The 23,483-nt window shown below is 41.9% G+C and overlaps 1 protein-coding gene across 2 annotated transcripts in view; it reads left to right on the top strand.

Moving 5' to 3' along the window:
* The first annotated feature begins 952 nt into the window (after window positions 1-952).
* Window positions 953-23,483, top strand: part of LOC116940518 (sodium-dependent phosphate transporter 2-like) — a 79,825-nt gene continuing 57,294 nt past the window's right edge. Inside the window, exon 1 of one of the 2 annotated variants that reach the window (XM_032950440.2) lies at window positions 953-3,053. The gene's annotated coding sequence lies outside the window, so the exon portion shown is untranslated. The remainder of the gene's footprint in view (window positions 3,054-23,483) is intronic. The other variant, XM_032950438.2, reaches the window with a different exon arrangement.

The raw sequence follows: 23,483 nt of genomic DNA, 5'->3' as shown, positions 1-23,483 counted from the left end.
ACTGGGATACTGGGCATAATCAAAGCTGCAGTTCACATTCTGTTGCAGTGAGTATACGTTTTATTTAACTGTAAAGCCATAGTAAATGTTCTGGTTTTAAATTCCTCCTCACATTTTTCAGTGGCCAAAAGCTTTTAAAGACGTGATAACTCAACACGTTCGTCATTAACACTGCCTGAAGTGTACAACAGGCGACGTTTTTGGCAAATGGCCCTTCACAGTCCATAGGCCAGGGATGTAGAGCAACTCTGCCTCTCTGTGAAGGGAAGGCCATTTGCTCTAAACTTTGCCAATAGTATTTGCTTTAAGGTTCGTGTTTATTTGACGAATGTGTTGAGACGTTGTGTTTCTTGTGCTCGTTGCAACTCTGCCCAACATAGGCTCACCGGTGTTTAATTCGAAACACACCGCATTGCCCACGATGGGGCGCTGTTGTACTCTGGTAACGTCACGACCGATTTCCGGGAGTTTTAATGCTGGGCCCCATTGGTGTTCGAAGGAGAAAGCAGTACACGCATGGTTCACGAAGGCAGACTTTGTAGCAGTGATCAATGGTGATTATTACTGTACAGAGGAGTCCTAATATGAATGAACCCGTTCCAGAGTGTGTATATTAGGGGGCGTCCATAAATGACGTCACGCACCTAGGAGGGGGGGGGGATGTCAGACATTTGTAACGATGTGTGACGGGGGGGGGGGGTTTGAGAAATGTGACGTCACATCAAAATGCGCAACTTTAAATAAATATAGACAACACGTTCTACTTAATTAAATAGACTTTTTAATAAATGTTTTTTCCTACAACATTAGAGTGCAGCGCCACATTAAATACGCACTACAATGACAATAGTTTAAAGCGTTTTGAAGCTTTTTTTTGGGGGGGGGGGGGCAGAGCTTTGTGACGTCATATTTGAGGGGGGGGGGTCTGACTTTTTGTGACGCCGCGTGACGAAGGGGGGGCGGGGTCAAAAATCGTCCAAAATCGCGTGACGTCATTTATGAACGGCCCCTTTACTGCTCCCTATCAGTCGGTCTCATTTGTTCAAATTTACTTTGATGGTGATCGAAGTCAAAATAACCACAATGCACTTCTTGAGGAACTGCTGATGGTTTATTGTATAACGCATAAAAACTAAGTGCTTCTTACACGTTTTTTGTATGTTGTTTGAGACTTATGGTTTTCTGGTATGTACTATTCTTCTATCCTCGCGGGTTATTTTGTTACTAATTTCATTGTGCTTTATGTTGCATAAAACGATACTGTTGTAGAATATGTAATTGCCTATCATTAATGTACTACACTACATGCGGTTTTAGGAAACAGCTTATGATACACATTACTGTATATACAAAAAAACAACTAACGGCTCCCAGCAAATAATTTCCTGCAAGTTATGTTTCTGGCTTGACATAAAATTGTAATAGGTGCTTTCATAAGTTTGATTTTACTCAAGGTGGTACAATATTACAAAACTGTGTGATAAAAATTTGAAATGTGCTGTTTCTACTGCCGTGTCAGCGTTCAACAATAATAATTGTACCGATTCCAAAGTGTAACCCTTTCCTAAATGCCCTCCTTCAAATGGCATCTGGCTCTGGCATGGCTCATGTTTTGGCTCCCGTGAGCTCCGCTTTGAGTATCACGCCTCTTGCCCCCCAGCTAATCCTGCCAGCAGATGTATTCGTAACCAAAAACATGTCCCGGTGAAGTTCATTCAAAATAAAGCCCCGCAATCTGAAAGAGTCTGAGGCTGTTTCACCCTTTTGGGCAAATCCATCCACGTCTCCCGGGGTGGTTTGGTTTGTCTCCTTCAAGACGTATTTCTGTAGTCTTTGGCGATGATAAATATGATTACGGTTTAGCCATGAAACATTTACAGGCGACTCCCCATCGTTGTTACGTGCGTATTCTATGAAATGTTTGAAAGAATTCCACATAGATGCGGATTTACTTTTATGCGCGGAGCAGCGTAGTGAAATAGGATTCTGCGTGGTGGATTTGTTGAGTTTTTTTTTTAAAACTCGACTCCATCAGGAAGGATTAACTACAGCCACCCCATAACCACACGAATACCAGTGTGTATAGTACAGTCATTATAATTTACATAAATATTCACTTTTAATTGTAGTTTTAAACGTGAAGAAGACCAAAATAAACAATTATGTTTGTATATCGCCTTATACATTCTATGACTTTAAAAAAAAACATGTTTTATAACGCCAGGATTATTGATTTATGGTGAAAAATAAGGAAATCACTACTAACCACAAACCAATATAGTTTCAGTAAACAAATAAACAGTGATGGACAATCTACAATGAAAACGAATAGTTGTATGCAACGTCTTTAAACACAACTTTGGCTGCAAATGCATTCATAATGAGGTGGCAGCCCATTAAGATGAAACCGTTCCTTTTGCATTCCAACCCATTTTAGCAAGATGTAATTGACAAAAAAAAACCCCAGGATTTTTTCAAAAAGGGTACCATAACAACACTTGCACGTGCGTAAATATAAACACATTTAAACACTACACGTTTACAATGTGTGTAAAAAAAACCCCTCCTCTCTCCATAACACAACTACTAACGGGAATGACAGCACATGAGCGTCACTCGGCTTTGGTGTGTTCGCAGCACAGCAAGACGGTATAATGATGTTGTTGATGATGTTGTGGCTGTCATCCCTCTTTTGTGAGTTGGATTCCTGTCGGCGAGGTGGGGGGGGAGAGGGCAATTTCATTTATTTGGAATTTCTCAAAAACAATGGCTTAAAAAGGAAAACATGACCCTCTGTCTGCGCCTCGGATGAGACCCGCCTACCAGCCGCCAGCTCTTCCGGGTGAAACAAGCTAAGCCATTAGTTGTCGGCTGGTGCGAGCACAAGGCGGGCCAACATCTTACCTCCTTCTCGCTGCTGTTGAAAAGGAAGGAGGAGGGTGAGGGTTGGTGGGGGGGTGGCCGGCAAGCAAAAAGAGCAAAACAAACCCCGGCTCATCGCAAAGCGCCTGGCGGTTCGCAAGCGTACGGACGTAACGATCGTTCGTCTCTCGGTGAGTTGCGTCTCGAAGCAAGCAAGCTAGCACACGCACGCACTTGACGGTGATGTTTAGAAAGGGACAACGCCACAAGCCAGCGACCCCATCCATGTGTTCAAGAATTTTCCACCACGTGGTGACGTTCTGGATGGACCCATCTTTTTTTTGTGTGCGTGCCGCGTGCGCCCGTTGACTTTGGTTCTATCGTGGCAACGGTTTTGCCGGATTGTTTATATTCAATTTAACGCGATTTGGTACATTGTGAGATCAAGATCTTTACGGGGTATTGTTGTCCCGTGTTTTAACCGTGGGCATTGGTACATACTTGGCTTGCGGCTGTCAACGCGCGCGTGTGTTGACGTTGAAATCACGCGGCTAAGGTTCGTTACATGCGGCAATGTAATGGTAATGCGGTGCCGTTTGAGCTTTCGACAGCACACGCATATTAATTACTACCACGTCGATAGATTTATACAGAAACTATTATGCAGGTGTGTGAAAGTGTGTACTGTATGGTGCTACATGGATGATTGCGTTTGTATCATTCACCTTGTTTCTTTCATCACAACAAAAGGATTTCTCTTTCATATTCAAGACCTCAGTGCCCTGCAGTGTCCTCTATTTATCGATATCATTGTCCCTCTTCTGCGCCTCAAACTTCCCCTTCGATTATACATTCTGTTGCAATGTACAGGTACTGTACGAACCGCGACTTCCATAGTGACAATCCTGCTATTGCAGCAGAGTCTTAAGCGCCTTTAGTTTTTCCTCGCATTTCTCAGCTCTGCGAAACATTACCACCTTGAAAATGGCTCCTATTTCAACTTCTGTTCCCACGAATACCTTTGCTAGTTGACTGCAGAGATCGTGGTTAATATCTTTATTATAGCACTTCCAACATGGGTTATTGCTTTACTCTACAGATTCCCAAAACGTCAGCAGACGCAGATTTTCTAATTACACTCACGCACAAGAGATCAAATTATTCGCATCGTTAAGCTCCATCACCGAGTTGGTATTCGCAATCTCTTGTCGTCTTGTTCCTGCTTATTGTTTTGGAGGTAATCTGCCTGTGTACGCTGCAGGGGATTTTAATACATAGCTTTGATTTAACTTTGATTACGTTTGCAATATTTTTGAATTATTCACGTGATGGTGTTTTTTTGTTGTTATCGCTTCGTTTTACTTTCGTCATATTGGTGATCCAGGTAACTCTTTAAAATGAGACTGCCCTGGTGTCACGAGTTCTCACCTCCTGGTTAAACACATTACACTTGAACTGGAATTTGATTCCAACTTTGCTCTTTCCCAATGCATGCTATTCACTCTCCTACCCCCACCTTCCTTAGCCACCTCCTAGGAGCTTATTCGCATAGTTTAAATTAGCCACAAAATCGGAGGTCATCCATTCTCTTCTGCTGCACCGAAGGGCTGAAACGGCCTTCCTTCCTCCTGTTTGTATTTCTATCCCTTTTCCTCCTTTTTAGGAGGATAGGGTGGTGAGTCATACAACAACTAGCGCCATTCGCCACTTGGTGGCGGTGACATCACCATGGCGCTTGTGCCAGGCGCGGTGCACTTTGAGGCCACGTGCAGTGTCGAAGGCTTGCTTGCTGGCAAGAGGTCACGGGACAGACCCTGGTGCCATGGTTTTTATTGGCTGAGATGAGCAAAGTGTTTCACATACGATGCTATGAACCGGGTAACCAGACTTCGATTGCCAGCCATGGCTAACATAAGTGATACGTGATATCTTATTCGGCCTTGGGCACGCACTCCCTTAACCTGCACTGACCCGTCTTTGTCAAACTATACCCCCATGACTGGTCGAGCATGGGGAGGCTTTCATCAGTGGCATGACAAAGGATTGAATATTATTAAGCTTGATACAGTATACTGTATATAAACAGTAAATGCCTTGGAAATCTCTTTATCTTATATTTATGCACATCATTAAAATTCAGTGTTAAATACAGGAGGGAGTTTTCTGCAAAAATCTAGTTTGTTCAACAGAAAACAATTTCTCACTACATTCTTGTAAACTTTATTTGTAATAATTGTGGATATGGTTGGACTGTGTACTGAGAATAAAACTCAACTAATTTGTCAATAATACTGCCATAGAAGGAAAACGTAAAACATGTTTCAGGCAATGCATTTCTTGCCCTTTCTTTGATCTCTGCTATAAAGAAGGGGCATTGCACAATGTCACCTATTGTAAAAAATCAAAGGCATTGTTATTTTAAAATGTATGTTTGAGAAGACAAGGGGAGACCAACCATTTGAAATATGGCAATTATGTCATAGATTAATGGATGATTGATTAGGAAAGAGCGAGATTTTTAATCTGTCCAGGAATCATCGAGTTTTAGGATTCACGGGTACATTTGATATAGTTGCCCAACTAACATTACGCATCTGGAACCACTAGAAGCTAAATGTATATTGCATATATGAAGCTGTACATGAAATGGGTGAAGGAATTAACCAATTTCAAAGTCCGGGTATAACATCTGACAACATCGCAAAGGGTGGCTTTAATATAAAGTTGGTGAAAGGAGTGGTAAGTTTAACGTTGCAATGAGGCATGAGCAAGGTCTAACTATAAGAAGGAATAAAAAAAGATATCAGAAGGGTAGTCAAGGAAAAGAGATAAGCTTTCATCATAGTTATTCAAAGCAACATGACAATGTTTTTTTCCCCTAAAATCAGAGAAATCAGGGATGAAACCAAATGGATAACTTATTACCCATCTAAGGTGTATTGAATACATAGCCATTAGGGTGGAAGAACTTAATAAAGAAGGCTGCAAAGTTGTGTTGACGATACATACCATATACATGTTCTTTATATGTATACATAGTACAGTACCGTACGGATTTGTGCAGTCATCGGGTGCCCATGCAAACTGCAGACTGTGAGAAAATGCATTGCTCCTGGCCTGCATGGAGAGCACCGTGACTGCATATTCCTCATTCTGATGCCCCAAACTGCATACTTAAATGCAGTAACGCATTGGAACACTCGTGCCTATATAATACGGCCTGCACTGTAGCTCTGGTCCAATGTCCTTAAAGGTCTACGCATGAAGAATGCCTAACCAACAGCACACGGCCCATTGATAAGACACAATGGAAGATACACAATGCCCTCCAACAATGATGCCTGTAACTTACACAATGTAAAGGGGCCGAATGCAGCACTACGGCAAATGTTTTAAATAAACGTTTACTTAGAGAAACACAGACGTCCTGGTTTTAGTCTCGCGTTTCATATGGAAATATGTTAAGCAGGAGCTAAATGCCAACGTTGAGGTCTGCTAGCCACGATAGAGGGCTTTCGGAGAGAGTTTGTGCGGTTTTGCCATTTCCTCTGTTGAAGGAGCGTAAACCACAGTCGGTTGCTATATATTACCCATATGCACCCCGGAGGCACCACCACCTTGCACTGCGGTGCGAATGCCAGCATGCTTCAGTTGCACAGGTGTGGCGTAGCGTTCCATATACTGTACATGTATTTCAGGGATCCATGCCATGCAAAGTTAATGTGGCGAATCTCGTTTGAGCTCCAAAATCAATGCACAAAAAGCATTGTGATGCTATGTTTCGAAGTGGTGCACAAATATCAATACATAAGACGGTCTCCATGCTTGTTGGATCTCTGAAGCCAAGCTGATTTTAGAAGGATAGTACACATACTTTGATGGGTTTAATGGGAGACTGCGAATAGCAGGCGTTGTAGGCTTGGCCTACGTAGTGGTCAGGAGATGGCAAAATAACACTGGGTTCTTGTTCTTTGCGTCTTTCGGTAAAGTCACGTAGATGGGTCAAAGAAAATAACAAAAAACTACGATGTTTCGATTGAAACACAAGCGGTCGTCATCAGGAAAAGGGGGTGAGCTTCTAAAGGCTAACTGTTTATCAAGGGTTGAAATGGGCATAGCCCAAATGTCAAAAGCATGGGCGGGGCAGCTAATGTTAATGTAAGTGATTGACGGCGACCGCGAAGGTGGTGGGTTTTCCACCAATCAATGGGCTGCCAAGTAAAAATTAGCATGTTAATCTAAGATCTATGAGCGGCCTCCACGGCGAGGGCACTGAGGTGGCTATGTTAATGTGAGAGATTAGCATGTTAATGTAAGATCGGTGAGCGGCCTCCATGCCGAGCGCGCTGAGGTGGCTATGTTAATGTGAGAGATTAGCATGTTAATGTGAGATCGCAGAGCCGCCGCCACGTCGAGGTACGGCGCGCGGAGGTGGCTATGTTGGTGTGTGAAATTTAACCTGTTAATGTCAAATCGGAGAGCTGAAAATAACAACATCGGAAGGTGGCAGGATGGGAACATCACAGCCAGTTGAGACTTAAACTGGTTAATAACGTCCTTCCAATGATTCCTAAGTTTGTACCCATCTTCTCGGTTGAAATTGTCTGTCTGCATATATGGATGGCTTCATGAACGAATCTTTGTTGATAGCGAGTGGGTTTGCAATGTAGAGAAATCTATTTCATGTGAGCCCACCACATTAAAACAATGATCAGCCACACCCGAGGTATTAATCCTACCATGTTTCAGATCTACCTTATGTTCACGAACACGGTCTGAGACATGTCGCTTAGTTTCCCCAATGTAGCTACTGCTGCAGACAGAGCTTAGTTTGTAGACACCGGGAATTGAATGTCAGGGACCACATTCTTCACAGATGGGATCAGATCACAAATTTTACGTACTGTGTTAAATCGAACCTGGATCTTATTTTTGATGACCCCTGCTATGTATGGCAAGGTGATGGTTTTGATTGGGTCCTCAGATGGCTCAATGGGACACTTTTTTCGATCGAAAAGAGACCAGATGGCTCAACGGGACACTGTCTACAGGAAAGCCACCCATATGGATGCCTACCTAAAACCTGACTCCCACCACCATTCATCCCAGAATAATTCCCTCATCAAAACTCTACACCATAGAGCTCGATGTATTTCCGACCATCATCACCTAGCCAGTGAACTGGAACACGTACACCAAGCTCTCAAGATGAATGGATATTCAAACTACACAATCTGTAAAGCTATCACCCCAACCGTTGGGAAAGAACCATCTGAGGACCCAATCAAAACCATCACCTTGCCATACATAGCAGAGGTCACCAAAAAGATTTCCAAAATCATGAGCACACACAAGATCCAGGTTCGATTTAACACACTACATAAAATTTGTGATCTGATCCCATCTGTGAAGAATGTGGTCCCTGACATGCAATACCCCGCTGTCTACAAACTAAGCTGTGTCTACAGCAGTAGTTACATTGGGGAAACTAAGCGACATGTCTCGGACGGTGTTCGTGAACATAAGGCAAATCTGAAACACTGTATAACCAATACCTCGGCCGTGGCTGATCGTTGTTTTAATGTGGTGGGCTCACAAAATGTATTTCTCCAAGATGAAGGTACTTTGCAAACCCACTGGCTATGAACAAAGATTTGCTCATGAAGCCATCCATATGTAGTGTATGTCGACTGAGGCGCACACACATCGTTGTAGGAGGCAACGCGTTTATTAAACAATTCACTGTACACCGGGTTCTGTTGCTAAGTGTGGCTAACTTGTTCTAGGCTGCTCACTATGTGCGTATCTGTCAACTCTCTTGATCCCCGAACGATCCCCAAATCCCCGAACGCGCTCCCCCTTTTATCCCTTGGCCCCGGCCCCGGCCCCGCCCCTTGCTGTATCAAGGACGATGCCCCTGCTTCCGGCTGCGTGTCCTTAACTCCTCCAATCGAGACACCGCTTCAGGTCACGTGCCCTTAGATCGTCTAATCGTGGCACCGCTTTCGGCCACGTGTCCTTAACTCGTCCAATCGGACACCGCTTCCGGTCACGTGCCCTTAACTCGTCCAATCGGGGCACCCGGCGCTCCTCCAGCACTGTGTCTGGCGGGACCCACAGAGACATCTGTCTCCACACTTACAGTAGTGGCTGTGTATTCATGACACTACACATATATACAGACACAGACACAATTTCAACCGAGAAGATAGGTACAAACGTATCAATCATTGGAAGGACGTTATCAACCAGTTTAAGTCATAACTGACTGTGATGTTCCCATCCTGCCACCTTCCGATGTTGGTTGTTATTTTCGGCTCTCCGATTTTACATTAACAGGTTCAATTTCTCACACCAACACAGCCACCTTCGCGCGCTGACCTAGAGGTGGCGGCGGTTCTGCGATCTCCCATCAACATGCTAATCTCTCACATTAACATAGCCACCTCAGCGCGCTCGGCATGGAGGCCGCTCACCGATCTCACATCAACATGCTCATCTCTCACATTAACATAGCCACCTCAGCACGCTTGCCGTGGAGGCCGCTCACCGATCTTACATTAACACTCTAATTTTTACTTGGCAGCCCTTTGATTGGTGGAAAGCCCACTTCCGTCGCGGCCCCAATACATCACTTACATTTACATTAGCTTCCCCGCCCATGCTGCTGACATTTGGGATACGCCCATTTCAAACCTTTATTAACAGTTTCTCTTTAGAAGCTAACCCCCTTTTCCTGATCGCGACCGCTTTTGTTGCGATCGAACGTCGTAGTTTTTTGTTATTTTATTTGAACCTATCTACGTGATGACTTTACCGAAAGACCCAACGAATATGAATTCCCGCAGTCACGAAAACTTTAGGACTGGATTCTTGAATCCATCTGTGTGGAGCTTACGTGTTACCCCCTCATATATGCATGAGTTTGTTTTGGTCATTCTGGTTTCCTCCCACATACCAATCATTAATGGCATTAACCAAACCTCCCAAACCAGCACCCTCCTTAAAAGAGACTTGAGACTCGTCTGTGAAATCATACACCGACTAAAATAGCAATGTGTTGCATCTTTATACACTCGTTTCATGAGATGAAATAAGTATGATAAATCTACAGTAGTACATTTGTTATATTGTACTCTGCTCACAGCTCTGCAGTTTGCTTGCCTTTATCAACTGAATAGCAGTGAACAAAATGCAACTCGAATAAACGCACATCTTGCCTAACCTCGTCCTTCTGCCCAATTATCATCGCGTGGCTTTTGCGTGTACTTTTATTGCCCTTTTATTGGCTGTGTTTAGCTTGCAACATATCTACGCTCCTCGTTGTGTGGAAACATCGACATGTTGACTTTTAACAGGGCGCTCGTGCCACTGTTTGTTAACTTTTCTGTCTATGGTAGCGAAATGGGCGCGAGGATCGCGTGCCAATTCCTGACTAATTTGTTGGCTTGTTATTATCTGCTGAAATAATGTTTTTATGTTTGACCGCTGGCGCCTGCCTGAGCATTATCCCCATTTATTATCACCATTTAGGTCATGGTTACAAAAACCTATTGGTAAGACTGACTTATTTGGGTTAAATGTGGTTCTGCTGAATTGTATGGCAGTTTAAACTTTGACAACTCAAAGCAGAATTGATGTATTTGGAAATATAAAGGCAAAATGGGCATTTTGCCTTTAGTTAAATGTGCGGAAGAGGATGCACGACTGAAAGTATTACAATGATAGTGCATCGATGACCAGTGCTCGATCATCATAAGATTACTGACCACTAATCGACCACTCTTTGGGTGGTTGTAAGTTAATCACTTCAAGAGCGCGCTATTGTGTAATGCAGGTGCAAATGCATGTGATGATTCTGCAATGTCATTGAATTGAAGGCAGTTCCAATGAGTTTCAAATGATTAATCTCAGCCATTTATTTTGTCCTTATTATAAAGTCGCCTTAAAGCTGATACAGGTGTATTTCTTTCTACTTGGAGAGAATAAACATTTTCTCACACGCGGGATTGGGATTATAAATATTTACTCAGGTCTGATGGTTGTGTACAAAGCACTGAGGTTTTATTGTACTGTCAACCCCGTACTGATTGTTTATGGTGTGCACACCTACATATATTGTAGTTTTGTGCATCATTTAACGCACCTTGTATATTCGTAAAAACTCGTTTGGCCTGGATAATTCATGAGCTCTTAGCATTTATGGAACAGACATAAATATTGTTCGAATGATGTACCCAGTGGGTGCAATTGGAGTAGGTGACACAAGTTTCTTAGTACTGAAATTATAAGGGATGCAATATAAAACATTTAATAGGAAACACCCTCCACCCTTCAGCACCACCACCACCTTAACATTTCTAGAGGCACCTAGGGCACAAGCAAACCTCGTGCCAGCCCTGAATGTACCTGTATAAGTGTACAGAGTTGGATTAACTACATTTAGCTCACTCCACATTTGACATCTGAAGAACCCAAAGCTGGCCATATTTGCTACACTTACAACAAATAATAATGATTTCTTGATGTCCGATAGTTTAATCGGTGCATACACTTTTTTTTGTTAATTTTCACCTATCGGTCATGTCACTTATATTTTGTGACAGGAACATTACGTTCAAGCAGAGACATGGCCAACAACGAAAGTTCATAGCGAGGGATAGATGAGACACGGGTGTGTCTCCTGCCCTTCCCTTGGAATTCTTGCTTTTTTTAAATCTAGGGTTTGTTTTGTCCCATACAAACCCCACCTGGTAACATGCATGGCCTTGTATCCCAGAGGTTTGCATTCTTCATACCAGATAAGTGCTCACCGACTGCCAGAACACCATATCAAACCAACAGCCTCATGTGCCTGTGGATATGTTCATAACATGAACACGATAAGCTACGTATAGTATTTCACTTGTCTACAATAATTTTTATGTAGTGTATTCGTATTCTATATTATCCACTTTGGTACTTATAAAATAGGTTCCGAACATGGCATACGATAAAACAATCTTAACAGGCTTAAAAAAATGTTTATTATGAAAGATAGCTTTTTGTGAGATGTTTATTGATATTCTGAAAGTCAATTTGTGACTTCTTATCGTATCATCTGCAAAGCACAAAGACCCAGATGGTCCTGAATCAGTAATGCAGCTGCTTCATATCAAGCTGCAAAAGGTTGATGAATCCAAAAGCTTCAACTTAATTTTCTTGTATTATATACATTCTGGATAATTTGAAAGGAAGATATAACTCACAATAACAATTAACTCTGATCTCGTAGGTATATCGTCAGCCTACGTGTTAGGCAGCTCTACGTTAATGAGGGGGAATAAAAGCCATTGAAGTGACAGCGATTTTACTCTCTTGACATAATTCTAGTAACATCAAAAAGCAGTCGAAAGTAGTCTCTCTTAGGCAATGTCACAACAGTATGCATAACCTTTTTTTATTAGCTCATTAACAAAACTTCAAACTTATGTCAGAGGACTCGAGAGAAGCTTTAGATAAGTGCTGTACACGAGAAAGGCTCCTTAATTTTGGTCTTTGTGTCACCTTCGATATAGTTATAGGTTCCTCTAGAACAATAATGAGTATCGAGTTTGGCAAGAGACGTGGTCAGCAGCATCATAAGAGGATAGTCCTACGTGTCAACCCCAAAGGGTAAAAAAAATCGTTGACTGGCCTTACTTTAAAGCAACATAAATGAAATAAGAATAATAACCTTGGATATGTATATTAGTCTCTTACTTTTTCTTGGTTCTTTCGGTAAAGTCACCACGTAGAATGGAAACAAAGTAATATAAATAAAACATAATAAAATAAAATTCTCACGACGTTTCGGCCACAACACAAGTAGCCTTCTTCAGGTGAAGGAACAGAACTGTCGGGACGACAGCGCTTCACTGATTGAAGCGCTGTCGTTACTTTGTTTCCATTCTACGTGACTTTACCGAAAGAACCAGGAAGATAGTCTCTTGCTTTTTCTCATAGAGAGGCGGTAAGTAAAGACACAACTTTTTGCAGGTGACCTTTTTGCATCGGAGTTTTTAACCACTGGCACTTGCCAGTGCACTGCAGTACGTAGGGCCGAGTTTCATTATTTTCAGGTAAGCAGCAACAAAAAACGCGAAATATGTTGCGTGGCCGTGAGACACTTAAAATTATGAAAAACCACGAGTTTCAAGGATAATCATTGGGACTTGACGTGTATGGATAGCAAAATGTAAAGCACATGCAATGTAGCAAAACGATTCCACTCAAAGCTGAGGGTGGCCCAATCTGCTTTGCACACCATACGCAGTAACGTGTGAATTATTGTGGGGAATGTAACAGTGGAAGAGTAAAAAAAAAACGGACCGTGCAATGTAATCGCAAAAGTACATTCAGTGTCTTGAGCTATGTCAATTCATGTTGGACCATGCAGGCACAGGCATGCTTATTCTGGCCGGTTTAAAGAGAATACATTCTTTTATTTCAAGTGTGGGAGTGTTTCTGTCGCAAAAGCATTAAGGCATTCAGTTTAAATGAAATAACGCAATGAGCTCTGCCCTATTATTATTTTTCCCATTCCATTTCTGCTGCAGCCCGCGGCATTGAGTAAAACGACTCCAGAACTACGGTACCTACCGTTTGGATGTCATGGGTTGTTGCTACATTGTTTAATTAAATACAGCAACCAACAGTGACTAACGTGGTAAAGTATGCTCCAATAACCTCCACGACCTATGCGGCATGGGAAGACTCATCCAGCAGTGGATTGGCAACCGGTTGTACATCTACATAGGATTCACCAGGGCACTTTTAGACTCATGTCGGATTTGACTTTGAGTGAGAGTATTGTAAATTGGTTAAGGATAAAGCTAAACATGTGAGGACATTACATTGCACTGGGTTATACTGCTGTGCCAGTATTTGTCGAAAACCTCAACACATCCGTCAATCACAATTGGCATAAGAGGAGAACGATATCATTGGTGACTTGTCAGGCACTTGCCCTTATTCATAGCACACACACACACATCAGTATTTGTTCAGGAATAATGAATCTCTAATAAGCTGGCAATTACAAGGCATGTGTATATACACAATCACAATTGGGGGGGGGGGGTGCTCAATTAACAAATAATTGGAATGTATCGAATCTCGTCAGATCTCAGAAGCTCAGTGTTTGAGGACCACCATGCATAATAGGTGTTATAGGGTACTGCGGGGCTACGCTGTGGGCATCAGAGGGCACTCCAGCAAAATCCATTGATGCACTTTACTTCTATACTCCCAACACCTATGCACCCCGCCTCCATCAACCCGCAGTGAGCAGCGTGGTGAAGTATGGTCCAATAACTCCCACGTCAAGTGCAGCGTAGGAAGGCCCTTCTGCAGTGGATTGACGAAAGGAGGGGGCTCTACATGTGCAAATGTTGATACACAAAACTGTGTTTGATGTAGTGATGATTATAAAAAGTTTCATGTGCACCTTTCATCACAAAGGTATGTTGCACGCAGCTGCAATAAAATAAAAGACATGAAAAACAGAAATCATCATAAGTGAAAATAGTGTTTTGGTTTGTAGTCTTCTCTTTGGAATGGTGTGCCAGAGGGTAGCGCACTACGCTGACATGCTGATCTTTTATTTTTGATGTAACCGGATAATTTTGCTATCAAGTTTAATCATTATTGGCTCAGACCCATTCTGTGCACGTTTGTGCATATTTTTTTTCCTGTGCTCATGGTTACAACCGGTGGAGTAAGCTTTTTTTAAGCAATACAATCCTGAGTAAAGTTTTTGACTGAACAAATTGTCTTCGGGCTAAGGTTGTCGTCTTCTTCCAATATTTGTCAGAAAAAAATGTGTGGTTTATGTGTTCTTTGTAACTTTTGCTTCGTTTTTGTTTAAACACTATTTTAAAAAAATAATTGTGGCCACTTGCATGTTGTTTCACAGTATCCTCAGTCCATGATGGTCACCCACTTGTGTCCAGCCATTACCCAAGTTTGACCTTCTGATCAATTATATCGTCTACAATTGTACTATACAAGTGTGGCAGTTGCATTCATGGTCGTTGTCTTGTGCACACTTAAGACTTATTTTGCCTTAACCTGCTCAGAGATAGAGGCACAATACTGCACCCCGATGTCCTTTTCGGGTTGTCCACCGCAGAAGTAGCTCCCGGTATGTGGAGCAAAACATCAGACATCTTGCCAAACGACACCAGGTACAACCCACAAACACATTGGAGAACCACACCGTACGGCACAACCATGAAGAACCTACGCAGTAGGTGCAGTACCTACCAAAGTACAGGTATGAAATTAATCAAACTCTTTGCTTCTTTCGGTAAGGTCGCGTAGATAGAAAATTAATACATCACGACGTCTCGCTCGCAACACGTCATCGGTTCTCCTGCTGTGTTTGTTTCACCTGATGACGATTGCTTGTGTTGCGATCGTGATCTATTCATTTTCTATCGACGTGACTTTACCGAAAGAACCAAAGAGTGGTGATTTCTGCGTCCACGAAAGTGTCAAATCTAAATTAATTAAGCAAACTGCACGGTTTCCTTTTTCACCAAAGATGTTCTCGCCGCTCGACTGCCGATGTCACCTGAATTAAACACTGTTGCTTCATTCAGGACAGTTATTTCTTTACAAGATTATCTGCGCGAACCTTTACATATATGTGTGATCATATACTGGCTTCTCTGTTGAAGCCTACATTGTACAAATATTTGTTTTACGTTCAACTCGTTTGTTCTGTAAAATTATTTACTTATCCAACACTGACACAATGGAAGTTTTCCTCTTGCCTTTATTCCTGAGTAAATGTCGATGGTGCTTCATACAATTCCTCTTATGAGTATAAATTACCATACAGTATTATAAAGCAAATACTGACTGCTTTATGTACACAGACAAAAGTGCATGTTATCTCTCTAATACTCGTGTGATTCTGTATCAACCAAATCTGGTAACATACACCAAGTGCATTGGGTAAACCCCTCAATTTAAAATGCATTTAGAATGTGTTTTAATGGGATATAAATGCCTGTTAAAAGGTTCCATTGAGAAAAAGCTGTCTATAATGGGTAAAATTATCATCCACAGTGGAATCTAAGCCTACATGCTGTATTAGACATTAAATAAGCTAGTCAACTTGTGTGATGTGAGGGCAGAGTAAAAAATATGAATTATGTTAAACATTAACATCCCTTTGCCTCTTAAGCATACAAAGTGGTCTTTTTACAGACCTACATTTATGGGGGGAAAACACACAGTTTTAAGGATATTCCAAACAATCTTCAATTACCAATTCTTTTTTTCTGATGGCAGGATATTGTGGCAGTCAATTTAGCCTTTTCATGGATAATCTATCTTTAATATACCAAAAAAAAAACCTCATCTTACATGACCCTGAGGCGTCACTGAGAAAAGGAAAAGTAACTTTAGCATTCTGCCAGCTCATTCACCATGGTGAGCACAGCCGGTTTAAGGAGGATGTTGACAAATGCATTTATACTGACCTGATTACTCTCCTTAAAAATGTCTCAAGCTTAAGTGACTCAAGTTAAAACATACCACAGCCATCTATATAATGTCCACAATTCTTACTACATGGAAACGGTTACCCTACGTGTGTATGTGAATAACTTTTAAGTAACCGATCCGTTAAGGCAAGATGGTGTGCATTAGAAATGGTATATATCAAGGCATGCACATATGTCACCAATGATTCATTAGTAATGAGTATGGTCTGCTTGTGTCACGGCCCATAGAACTAGGTGTTGAGGTTTGATTCAGTGTGGAGCCAGGACTAATGCAGATTAAAGGTAAATCCTATAAAGAAAAGGATTTTCGTCATACAATTTCAAAAGAGGGCTTCTCCCTGGGTATATTTGACAAGTGCTGATAGATGTTTAAAGAAAAGTTGGGAATTAATGAACTTGAAATAATATCCACCTAATCCTACTTTGTTTTCCTAATGTTACATTCATGTAAATTATCCGAGTAAAATATGCAAAGCCAATGAGGCTAGTTATTTAATTGTTTCTCAAAATGTCTATTTAAATAAAAAAAATATGTCGTGTTCAGGTAGTGCATAGACTCTAATATACAGCACAAAAAATATTTCCAGTTAGCTATGCACAATGATTATTTTCACAATGAAGGTAAAGCCTCAGTTTGCAACCGTGTATATAATGTTGGTAACATTGTTATATTGTGGATAATAAGTCGTTTCACAAAGCAGGATGGGAAAATCTGCGGGTAATTGCAGATAATAGGAAGAATAAAGCCGTGCATAACATGATTTTGGAGGACCCTACAGCTCACGTGGTAATAGGAGTCGTGGGTAAGTAGGCTTGCGGATAAGCTGAGTTCTGCATATAAATTCACATTCTTGTCTAAGTAGGCTTGGGGTTAAGCTGAAACATATCAATGTACATCTTTCACCTCCGATTAGCACGGTTGGCTACATACAGTGCGAAAGAAGTTCAACATGCATACACATTGTTATATTTGCTAAAAAAGGCCCTGCTTGCTATAGAAAACGGAACCTTGAGCAGGAATGGTAATACATTTGATTAACCGATTTGTTTAACACCAAATTTGCATGTACAGTACTGTAATGTGGATTAAACGTGGCTTTATTTTTGAAAAGGGCAAATTGCTTGTATCAGTGTATGAAAAATAGATTTCTTAAGCAATTCAATTTCGAACGAGTTGAACATGGAGAAAAGCGGTAATGTGAAACGCTACATATTGTTTGTACAGTTGCATATCCGACCCGCTGGGAACTGAGGTATAGTCGGATAATTGACGTGAAAACGTTGGTCATGTGAACATGTGTCGACCATTCAATGCATAAATGTGAGTTCATAAAAAAATTAATCATCACAAATTGTCTTCTTTGGTTCTTTCAGTAAAGTCACGTAGAATGAGAATAAAATAATAAATTAATAACATAAAATAACACAATAAAATTCCCACGATGTTTCGGCCACAACACAAGTGGCCTTCATCAGGTGAAGGGACGAGACTGTCTGGAGGACAGCGCTGGAGCGAACACAGCCAAGCTCAGACCGCGACCTTTAAGCTGTGTAAGAAGAAACAGAGCGCCTTGACAAAGGAATTAGCATAAACATTAGCATTTAATTGGCGGACTTAGCATGATGAACGGTGTAGAGGGGGTGAACATGTGCAGACTGGCGAGGGGGGGAGGGGGAGTTTATATATTGATGGTGTGAAAAGGGAATTTAAGCTGCTGCTGAGGGATTAGCTTGTGACTGACTGGTCATAGAAATAGCTATGTTACAGTCAAAGCATACACATCTACAGAGGCACCTAGTACATGGACGCCAAAGGGGCTGTACTAGGTGCCTCTGTAGATGTGTAGGCTTTGACTTTAACATAGCTATTTCTGTGACCAGTCACAAGCTAATCCCTCAGTTATTTCAATGCTAAATTATCCTGTTTGATTTGTACTAGGTGCCTCTGTGGATGTGTTGGCTCTGACTTTAACATAGCTATTTCTATGACCAGTCACAAGCTAATCACTCAGTTATTTCAATGCTAAATTATCCTGTTTGATTTGTACTAGGTGCCTCTGTAGATGTGTAGGCTTTGACTTTAACATAGCTATTTCTATGACCAGTCACAAGCTAATCCCTCAGTTATTTCAATGCTAAATTCTCCTGTTTGATTTGTACTAGGTGCCTCTGTGGATGTGTAGGCTTTGACTTTAACATAGCCATTTCTGCGACCAGTCACAAGCTAATCACGCAGCTATTTCAATGCTAAATTATCCGAACCAAACATTAAACTAATTTTCAATGGTACAGTATATTTTTTCAAGTAGTGGTATCCCAAACTTTCGCAGCAGCTTAAATTCCCTTTTCACACCATCAATATATAAACTCCCCCTCCCCCCCTCGCCGGTCTGCACATGCTCACCCCCTCTACACCGTTCATCATGCTAAGTCCGACAATTAAATGCAAATTTTTATGCTAATTCCTTTGTCAAGGCGCTCTGTTTCTTCTCACACAGCTTAAAGGTCGCGGTCAGAGCTTGGCTTTGTTCACTCCAGCGCTGTCCTCGAGACAGTCTCGTCCCTTCACCTGATGAAGGCCACTTGTGTTGTGGCCGAAACGTCGTGAGAATTTTATTGTGTTATTTTATTTTATCAATTTATTATTTTATTCTCATTCTACGTGACTTTACCGAAAGAACCAAAGAAGATGAATCCTTGCAGTCACGAAAGCTTTAAATCGAAACATCACAAATTGCTTTAAGCATGAGACACTGCCTCACTGCACATTAGACGTGAGCGAATGTACGTACACAAGACTAAGACTAGAGTACGTTACAGTTTTTGAGAAGGTCATATTTGTGAACATCTATGGAAAATTACAGTTACAAAGTGCACACATACTGCAGTGGGTGTGGGCACTGAATTGGCCGGGCTGATGTGGAATTGTACCGTATTAAATTACATACATTCTTTTATTCCTTTTTTTTTCTTACCAAACTTGTCTACAGGACTGGTCATTGAGACTGAACTTTAGTATACATCCAGCAAACCAGTATTCTAGCCATGGACACTGCAGGTATAAATAAGCTTCGCGTAGAGAACTCTTACGATTGGCTGTTTGCCTTATGAGTGCTATGTGGGTGAAGGGTGGTGCCTCAGGGGCATGGGAATGGGGGGGGGGGGAGATGAAGTTATGGTGAGGGACAATATTCCCTGGTCGCTTTTCCCATGGCAGTCTTACATCTTGGCCAAAAAATCACGAGTGAGCAATCTATAAATGATCCGGAGTTTCCTAACCATGTACGCTGCACGTAGGTTGTGCATAATTGCATGGAAATGCTGAAAATATTAAACAGGGGGGAAAAAAAGTCGTTGAAAAAGATATGGTTGTAAAACCTTTTAGCCGCAAAATTTACCAAATACAGTGAAGTGTATGGGAGTAAACTCATAAACTAACTTTGGTAGGATTCAAGGTTGATTTGGCTCTTATATTGGAAAATGTTTACATAGACCAGTTGTGAAAATGTTTACATAGACCAGTTGTGATCAACAGCTTGAGTAGAGAATACTACAGTGTGAGAACTCAGCCTTGAATTGTTAACTTCCTTACATATCGTGCCTTAATAGCCATAATATCAGCTGTTCTGGTAACACAGTAGGATATAATCCAATAAGGGCAATTCTTGGCTGAAATTTCACATTGTAGTACTGGTAGGTATTTTGTGGTTGTGATGGTGTGGAATAAAATGCCAGGGTTTGACGATTAGGTAAAGTTTAGACAACTACTACAGTGAGGGAAAAAAGTATTTGATCCCCTGCTGATTTTGTACGTTTGCCTACTGACAAAGAAATGATCAGTCTATAATTTTAATGGTAGGTTTATTTGAACAGTGAGACATAATAACAACAACAAAATCCAGAAAAACGCATGTCAAAAATGTTATAAATTGATTTGCATTTTAATCAGGGAAATAAGTATTTGACCCCTCTGCAAAACATGACTTAGTACTTGGTGGCAAAACCCTTGTTGGCAATCACAGAGGTCAGACGTTTCTTGTAGTTGGTCACCAGGTTTGCACACATTTCAAGAGGGATTTTGTCCCACTCTTTGCAGATCTTCTCCAAGTCATTAAGGTTTCGAGGCTGACGTTTGGCAACTCGAACCTTCAGCTCCCTCCACAGATTTTCTATGGGATTAAGGTCTGGAGACTGGCTAGGCCACTCCAAGACATTAATATGCTTCTTCTTGAGCCACTCCTTTGTTGCCTTGGCCGTGTGTTTTGGGTCTTTGTCATGCTGGAATACCCATCCACGACCCATTTTCAATGCCCTGGCTGAGGGAAGGAGGTTCTTACCCAAGATGTGACGGTACATGGCCCCGTTCATCGTCCCTTTGATGCGATGAAGTTGTCCTGTCCCCTTAGCAGAAAAACACCCCCAAAGCATAATGTTTCCACCTCCATGTTTGACGGTGGGGATGGTGTTCTTGGGGTCATAGGCAGCATTCCTCCTCCTCCAAACACGGCGAGTTGAGTTGATGCCAAAGAGCTCCATTTTGGTCTCATCTGACCACAACACTTTCACCCAGTTGTCCTCTGAATCATTCAGATGTTTATTGGCAAACTTCAGACGGGCATGTATATGTGCTTTCTTGAGCAGGGGGACCTTGTTACCAATTGTTTTTTTGGTGACTATGGTCCCAGCTGCCTTGAGATCATTGACAAGATCCTCCCGTGTAGTTCTGGGCTGATTCCTCACTGTTCTCATAATCATTGCAACTCCACGAGGTGAGAGCTTGCATGGAGCCCCAGGCCGAGGGAGATTGATAGTTCTTTTGTGTTTCTTCCATTTGCAAAAAATCGCACCAACTGTTGTCACCTTCTCACCAAGCTGCTTGGCAATGGTCTTGTAGCCCATTCCAGCCTTGTGTAGGTCTACAATCTTGTCCCTGACATCCTTGGAGAGCTCTTTGGTCTTGGTCATGGTGGAGAGTTTGGAATTTGATTGATTGCTTGCTTCTGTGGACAGGTGTCTTTTATACAGGTAACAAGCTGAGATTAGGAGCACTCCCTTTAAGAGTGTGCTCCTAATCTCAGCTCGTTACCTGTATAAAAGACACCTGGGAGCCAGATATCTTTCTGATTGAGAGGGGGTCAAATACTTATTTCCCTCATTAAAATGCAAATCAATTTATAACATTTTTGACATGCGTTTTTCTGGATTTTGTTGTTGTTGTTTCTTTGTCAGTGGGCAAATGTACAAAATCAGCAGGGGATAAAATACTTTTTTTCCCTCACTATTAAAGTACACTTTAATCGTGAAAGAATCCCATTGTATCTAAACTAGTTTAAGAGGTAGGGGGCCGTGAGGGCCACGGAGGGGGGTACGCGGGTGACCACGGTGGCGAGATGTTAACGACCTTGCGTGGTATACAGGAGACCGTGGGTTCGATTCTGACCCTGACGATTGTATATTTGGAGTTTGCACGTTCTCCCCGTGATCCCGTGGATTTTTTATCTGGGTCCTCAGGTTTTTTTCCCTCCATATTTAGAATCAGCGTTCGTTTACAGTATCTGGCTGCCCTAAATGTGCATGCGATGATAAGCCGCCACTTAGTTGAGCTATCATTTGTGGCCATGTCGCTTCTGAAAAAAAGAGCTATATAGCTCAGTGGGCTTTACCTGGGAAAAAAAGTGTGTTAGTTTTAGTTCGACAAAGCAAGGTACCGAGCGGGGGGGGGGGGGTGATGAAAGGATTCTCGAGGGGGTGGGGGGTCAGGTCACACACTAGGGAGGGCACCCGGGAGTCGGGGAGACGGGAATGTTGGAGGTGGGCAGGGCGTCTCAGGTACCTCCTCTAGTTGTATAAACGTTAGGAGTGTATCATTGAAGGTACAATATTTACATAAAGGGTGTGCCATTGTTTATTAGAACATACGACTATAACTCGAGAACCTGGGTAAGCCAGTTAGTGCAGTACCATAGTGCTATTCTATAAGCTGTTATACGTTTGTGTCGGGCGTTAACATTTATCTGGCCAAGTGGCCCAGCGTCAGAGCGAGGTGGCTCAGAGTCTGAGAGGTTGAGACTTAAAATCCGGGTTGGACGTTGACTCAGCCCATCATCCTTCAGGGGTCGGTAAAATTGGTACCACTTCGTGGGAAAGTCAGTATTCATTTAAGCAAGAAATCACTCTTAAATCTTGACTTAAAGCTTTCGTGACTGCAGGAATTCATGTGAAAACTACAGTAGTTTTTTGTTCTTTTTAAAATTTTCTTTTAACCTATTTTCAGGACTTTACCGAAAGACCCAAGAATATGAAATCACTCTTACTTTTTCGCTTTACATTTAACTGTCCTTATTTTAGATTTTTGAGAACACTTCCAATGGCTGTATTGTCGGATAAGTCTGAGAACGCATACCATAAAACCCTGTTTTTTATGGCTGGGTGTGGTGGTGTATGCCTGTTGTAACCCAGTGACTTTGAAAAGGGTTGATGGATCACACTGCAGATCATATCCATGATACATCTACGTACAGGTCAAGAGCTTCCCATGGCAACAAGTATAGCGAGTAGACTCCATCTATGAGCAGAGTGGCTAAAAATATTCCCCTTAAACTTCATTAGCACCCCAATCCAGCTAACTTTGTTCAAATAATTACACGTTTTACAATTGCTGTATTGTACAACACACCCTGAAAACAATAATGTTTAAAGTATATAGACAATACCACACCACTGATTCACACTTCCTGTTGAGCAATTCATTGGTTTCCTATGAATGTAAATGGAGAAAAGCATCCACCAGTGAGTGGAGTGTGAGGCACTGCAGGTTTGCTCATTCACAGGATTTGTCCTCTGTACCAACCGGTCTGCTTTTGTTAGTTTGCTAAGCTGCAACTTTTTCTTGAACTATGGTTACCACATTGAATTAATCATTAACCACCAATGTGTTTGTTCCTTTCATTGACCTCAGCTTTGTGATTTTCTCTCCAACACTTACATCATAGTTCAATGTAACCAGATTGTCCTCTGTACCAACCAGTCGAAGGGCCTCCACTGGAGGGAGTCTGAAAAGCCCCACCTAAACGGGGATTTTGGCCT

This window comes from Petromyzon marinus, chromosome 9, assembly GCF_048934315.1.
Source record: "Petromyzon marinus isolate PM22_M1 ecotype Great Lakes invasive population chromosome 9, UKy_Petmar_22M1.pri1.0, whole genome shotgun sequence".
NCBI classification, from domain to species: domain Eukaryota; kingdom Metazoa; phylum Chordata; class Hyperoartia; order Petromyzontiformes; family Petromyzontidae; genus Petromyzon; species Petromyzon marinus.
The sequence above is the reverse complement of the archived record's forward strand: the minus strand, read 5'-3'. Positions and strand labels throughout refer to the sequence as shown.